We start from the raw sequence: 7,103 nt of genomic DNA, 5'->3' as shown, positions 1-7,103 counted from the left end.
ATGTGTCATTGCTTATGAAGTATGTTAAAGATGTTGATCATGTGATCGACTGGTCTGTATTGTAGGTGGAACTAGATGGAGAATTCTAGTTGGAGCCTCAGTGTATATTGCAAAAAAAGGTGCTCATGCTCAGAAACCGAGAAATCGAGAAGTTTAAAGTGTAATGGAAGCACTTTGGGTTTGATGAAGCTACATGAGAGATGGCGGAACAAATGCGAACTATGTATCCTTCATTGTTTGCCGGTTGAGGCAAAGCAATTTTGGTATGATGTTTGGCATATTTTTTGGCACATTTTTGGGTGTGATGTTTTGATATATGCACGTGTATATGTATATAAATACTACCATGATCTATGTTATAAAGCTCCAATAAGCGGTATGGGTGTCATTTCATTATAGTTGTCATGTTTTTATGTTGTCATGATGGTTTGCTTTTTAGCAGGGTGATCATTGTAAACATTGCATTGAGCTATGTTATAAATATCCAAGAGCAATATGATTGTTTTCCAATGGTTTTTTTGAGGTATAGGTGTGGTTGAACACCAAGGATGGTTTCCCCAAGGGGAGGGTTCTGTAACAACCTTGGTGAAAATTCCATGTAATAAAAGTTAATAAAGGAAAAAATAATAACCATGGTTGATGGGGCACTTATTCCAAGCTAAATGTTGGGCAAGACATCATAGTGTGGGTGTTCATTTGGTTTACTATGGCTAAGGAAATTCACGAAGGAAATGACTAAGTCTTTGGAAAGGCAAAATGGCATTTTTGGCACAGTTATTTATGAAAATAATGGAAATTAGGAGAAAAGGAAGGTGAAAGGTCACAGGTTGCATGTGAGTGATCCAATATTTTTTTACTATGGATATGTTATTAAAATACATATAACAAAGCACTTAAAAACCATGTAACATAAGAGTATAAAAAAAATATGAAAATACATAATTACGAATGAGATCAAGACCGAGAGATTTGATTATGCAGTTCATCCAATTTGTACTACAACTCCAGGCCCTGCTCAATAGTGGGGAGGCCTTAATTCATTAAATGGCATGAAAAGAGAAGAAGTACAAGCATATATTACATAAACACCCTTATACCTCCAATCTAGAAGATTGCTGACAAATGGAGAGCCCAACTCTAGAAACAGAAAACACCACTGACTTCTTGGAAAAAAATTATGCAAAAGCGCCTATCCAAATGCCCATTTATGATAAAAGGGATTTCTGCACCTTCTTAGAACCTTTTGATTTCTGAGGTAAGGTATCGGCCACCTGCCAGGAGCAGGTGTTGCTTCTTTGCTCTGTAAATCTATGCTACTCTTTGTTGCTCTCCCCTCTCATTGTGCGGATAGCCAAATTTATATTCTAGTGGGCAGATTCCTCCATAAACGAAAATTTCAACAAAGGACAAGTTTAGCAAGTTGTTCATTTCAACAATCGGCATATTAGTCTGAAGATGGCTCATAGTTGTTTCAAAGAGAAGGTCTTAGGCCTGGAATAGTATGTAGGCAACAAGCCTATCAAACAAGGAAGAACCTCCATTGAAAACAATTCACAGACCGTTTCACATTGAATCCTCTAAACCGACAAAATAATATAAAGAATTGACAATTTAGTCCTTAACCGACAGAAAAATATAGAGAATCAACGTATTTCCCTGAACCCGACGACTTTATCATCAGTGGCCATAGTCTATTGGCGCCAAAAATCGCAATCGGAAGAATCAGGGGTGATTCTCCATAACGACCATTGCACTATGTGATGGGTGATGTGCGAACTGGTGGAATCGATGGAACTATTAATGGCATCCCATAACCGTATCACATATGAGATCCATCTCATATCACAGTATATATATAACGAGAATTGCATTGTGTGATATGCAATTGTATCACAATCACAACCCTGACTACCAAAGGGCTAATTCTGTAACTGTTGTTCCTTGCAATGTACGATGTGCGATATCGCATCACACTCAGACTTTGCTCCAGGGTTGATTCTTTACCACTGACCTGCCTCTGATTTGAAATTGTTATATCGCAAATCACAACCCTGTAGTACTAGGGGCTAATTTCTTTGACGACGGACCTCTTCCTTCTGCGATTTGCGAAATGCAGGGCTAATGGCAGCTTGCCACTTGGTGCTTCCCCATTCGCTAAAATTTTGCCACGTCATTTTTCTTCCTACCATCGGTCCAAGTCAAACTTGAACTTTGAATTTCCCTAAATTCTTCATATGAGCTCATATTCGAGTGCCATTCACATCGTTGGAATCAAGATGATGAGCACTTCAATTCGATGCAAATTTTATCCAAATTCCGCCAATTTGAGTTTTGAGCTTTCTTACCATTCCATTGGTACTTTTTAGAGATCCACATAGATCAATCCTCCCGGATCCTCCTTGATCAATCCTCTTGGATCCTCCTGGATCAATCCTCCCCACTAAGAGAAGCTTCCAGTCCTCCAAAAGCAGTGAATAATCTGTAACTGCTCTATACCTTATCTGCACCACAAGTGTCCTAATAGGTCATCCTTCTTTCTCCTTCACCTTTTTCCTTCAGAGCCATAAGCGATGAGATGACATCTACATCTCTTATAAACCTGTAGTACAATATCTTGCAAATTACATGTTTAGCTATATGACCAAAAATGAGTCAAGCATCCCATACTTTCCATGAGTTTATAACACATACTCTGCGGTCAAGTTTACATAAAAATGGAAACAATACCCTAGCTCTCAATACAAGGCCAAACATCATTGTTTCTTCAACAAGTGATGGAAAACACATCATCACTGTAACACCTGATTTAAAAAAATAAGGCCAAATGCTATTGTTGCTTCAACAAGTGATGGAAACACATCATTGCTTTCACATTTTAAAATGCAACACAAAATAAGGCCAATAATCCGGATTTAAATAGGAACGCAACAAATTACAGAGATAACCATAAACATAGAGATACAGTGGAAATAATACTTCATTTCATTAATGTAAAATACTGAAATATGCTTACAAACAATAATGGAAATAAACCAGCTAGGGCGATGGTAGCTTATCTCTGAGAAGAGACGTGGCAGCTACATGCCTCTGAACTATATTACAATGAGGCTTGAAGGCCTATTTATTTTTGAGAAATAATGGAAAACCCTTAACATCCCAAAACCTAACCCTAGAAGATGAAACACCAAATTTTGGGCCCCGTTTTGGGTAAGTTGGTACATCAACATCCTGGGGTCGTAACTTTGGCACCCAATCTTTGTTTGACGCGTACAATAGCTCGTTAGAAACATTGGTTTGTGGACCCATGTTGCTCCCGAATTTCCCAAAAAACATTGTTTAGGGCCTCAAAACGACTCCGAAAGTTTAGGACCCGAAAAACTGCTAAAAATAGTAAATTGTGCTACAATTATAGAAACTGAAAAAACTGAAAGAGACAATTGTGGGGGCAAAGTGGGATAGGTGAGTGGCCACCAAAATCCACCTATATCATTCTTACCCCCTTAGGAAGCAATGGTCCCCATTGCGTTGAGTTCCTCCATCTGCTGAACTTGGTCCCTGGTGAGCTGTTTTGCAATATCGGATGTGTCTAGTAATGGTGGGAAGCATGGTTGAGGATAGTACACATTGAACAATTGGCGTAGGTGAAGGAATGGAGGAATGTTGTGCTCCAAAGAATTATTTCCCACAGCCTTGGTAATGGTGTAAGGACCATGTCGGTGTGGTTGGAGCTTATGATGGGCTCTTGTAAGTCATTCTTTCTGTAGATGCAACTAGACTTTGTTGCCCACCTGAAGCTTGTGTACCCCTGTGAGTGAAGAGAAGTTGTTCCTATGTTATGTCATGACCATATCCCTTTTTTTTGCTACTGCATGGAGGAAGCCTTCACGGGGGTCATGGATGTGGTGATGATCTTCCCCTTACTTTGGGAGTGAACTAGACAAAAAATGAATTTCCTAGTCTAGGAGATGAGCTTGCTGCCTTTCTTGGCAGTGATCAAAGAGGTGGTGGTAGGTGGGGCTACCTCCGGTATCCTATATAATGAATTACACAAATAAATAATGGTAGCATGAGGCCTTGACTCATACATAGCATGTCGCCTCCACAAGTATGGCTGGCCTAATAGTACATCACAAACATCCAGAGGTGTAAGATCACATAATACCTCATCTGTGAAGGGCTTGATGCTGTAGGGAAGGCAGGGTTACTGGTGGACTCAGAGATCTCGTCCTTCGTGAAACCACCTGATACTAAATGGCTACAGGTGTGGTGTAGTCGGTAGGCCCAACCACTTCACGACCTTTGCTGAAATGAGGTTCTTCTAGCTCCCACTATCAACAATGAATTGCAACAGTGAACCCTTCACCCACATCTGTGAGTGGAAAAGATGCTCCCCTTCCTCTGGATCTCCGAGCTCATTCTTTTGGATCTTCGTGGTGGCAATGGTGGTGTTGGGCTCTAAATCGATAATCTGCTTCCCTTTATCATTCCTCTTGACGGGTTCTAACTTAGAGTTGGAACATGCATATGATTTTGAAACCTTTAGCTTGCCCACTAGTGACTTCTTGGCTCGACACTCACTTGTGTTGTGAGTGGAGTTCTTATGGAGCTCACACCACTTTCCTGTGTCCTTTTTCAATTTCATGATGCTGTTCATTGCTTGTAGCTTTGGCAAGTGTTCTTGGGTCACCCTGCCTTAGCTTTGTCCTTTGTTCTGTGGTTTGGGGGTACCTTTCCCTTGCTTCGGATTCGCAGATCCAAAGTTTTTCTTCTTCTGTTTAAACTTTTGCTCGACCTTCACGGCATATCGGTATGCCGTGCCGAGCGAGGGGATGTTCAGGAATTCTATTTCTTCTTGGATGTACTTGCATAGGTAGCCATGGTATTTGAGTACCAAATGCTACTATGAATCCTTGATACCCAACTTTGTGCGAAGGGTATGGAAAATATTGGTAAACTCTGGCACGTCTTGGTCCCTTCCCTGCTACAATGTGGTCCACTTTATGTGTTGATCCTCATAGCTTCCGATAGGGTAGTACTACTCCTTGATGGCATCTTGGAATGAATCCCAAGTGGGTGGGGCTGAAAATAGTGAGCATGTACTTTCATCCTTCTGCTCGCAGTAGGTTTCCCACCAGTCCTTGACATGGGGGGCTGCTTTGAGAAGAGCGAAAATAATCTTTTCCTAACTGGAAAAATCATGAATAGAAAAATAACCCTCTAGCAGATTTAACCATTTATCGATGGCATATGTGTCTATCTGACCCTCGAATATGGGGATTTCAAAATTAACTTGTACCTTAAATGGTGTGGTGTTTCCAGAGTAGGTGTTGGAAGCTGATGTGTCGCCCCTAGGTAGCCACTGAAGGATCTGGGAAAAGTTGTCCATCATCTCATTCCTTTGTCGCTTAAGGGCTTCTTTGAGCAAGATTTTGATAGGATCTCCTGCCCCCTCATCTTTCTTTTCATCCACCATGGGAAACCGTTGGGATTTGTGAGGCTGGTCTTGCAAAGGTTGACCAGTTCAAGCCCTAACTCCTTATATCCCGACCTCATTGGGGACATGCAAATAAAAACAAAGAAAAAGCAGACCACTCTAATACCACTGATCCAGATTTAAACATGAATGCAACAAATTACAAAGATAACCATAAACACAGAGATGCAGCAGAAATAATACTTCATTTCATTAATGTAAAATATTGAAATATGCTTACAAACAATGGTAATAAGCCAGCTAGGGCGATGGTAGCTTATCTCTGAGAAGAGATGTGGTGGCTACATGCCTCTAAACTATGTTACAATGAGGCTCAAAGGTCTATTTATTGTTGAGAAACAACGAAAAACCCTTAATATCCCAAAACCTAACCCTAGAATATGAAACGCCAAATTGTGGGCTTCATTTTGGGTAAGTTGGTACATCAACTTCCTGAGGTCGTAACTTTGGCACTTGATATTCGTTTGATATGTACAATAGCTTGTTAGAAAGATCTATCCAAGAACTACAACTTTGGGAAGAGAAACATCGGTCCATCGACCCATGTTGCTCCTAGATTTCCAAAAAAACTTCGTTTAGGGCCTCAAAAAGGCTTTGGAAGTTCAGGACCCAAAAAACTGCTAAAAATAGTAAATTGCGCGACAATTATGGAAACTGAAAAACTGAAAGAGACAGTTGTGGGGGTCCAAGTGGGATAGGTGGGTGGCCACCAACATCCCTCTAGATCAGCCAAACATCATTGTTGCTGCAACAAGTGATGGAAAGCACATCATCACTTTTATAGTTTAATAAAATACATGATTTGCAAAAGTAAGGCCATGACATTCTACCACACCTAGAAGAACTATCTCTCACTTATCAAAGTGACTGGGTCATCCCCTTGTGGTACCCTCACTGGTCGAACAACTATTTCACTTGGTTCATGCACAGATGATTTGTCCTTGCGACACTTCTCTAGATGGAGCCTCCAACACGTGGCTCTTTGATGACCACCTCTATCGCAATGACTACAATAATCCTTCTTCCTCCATATTTTCTTTACCTTATTCTTTTCCTATTGTTGAGATGGTCTTTCACACCTCATCCTTTTTTGTGCTGTTATTCTCCTCTAGCACTCAGCAAACACATGGTTATGCAATCAACAAAAACTACAAGTTCTTCTATGCCATGATTTTCATTCATTATTAACAATACAGTTGTAATCAAAATGAACATTGGAATACTGAGACTTGTTGTACTTGGTCTCTGGTATGATCATGGAAACAAGAGCTTGCCTCAGCTCTTTCTCTGCAATGCATACTCCCATAGGTTGATGGTGATGTGTTTCGATCATCCACTTTCTTCGATGACTTCAACAATGTCGTGGAAGCTTCTGACATATTTTAGCACTATCCTTCAGTGCATCCCAACTTTGCGAATCAAGGTATTTTCTCAACTTCCAATGGCTGAGTTATGCCTTGGAAATTAACACCAATTCCTTCTTCTTCCTTGTACTTTATCTTGGTAAGGAGTCTCATGTTGGTCCCTGTAATGGGTATCTCCACAATTCAAACATAAATTATGTCATGCGAAAATGAAACTGAGGAGAAATCAACATCTTTTACCTCCA

This window comes from Pinus tabuliformis, chromosome 9, assembly GCF_031772625.1.
Source record: "Pinus tabuliformis cultivar Carrire ecotype Pingquan chromosome 9, CPIR1, whole genome shotgun sequence".
NCBI classification, from domain to species: domain Eukaryota; kingdom Viridiplantae; phylum Streptophyta; class Pinopsida; order Pinales; family Pinaceae; genus Pinus; species Pinus tabuliformis.
The sequence above is the reverse complement of the archived record's forward strand: the minus strand, read 5'-3'. Positions refer to the sequence as shown.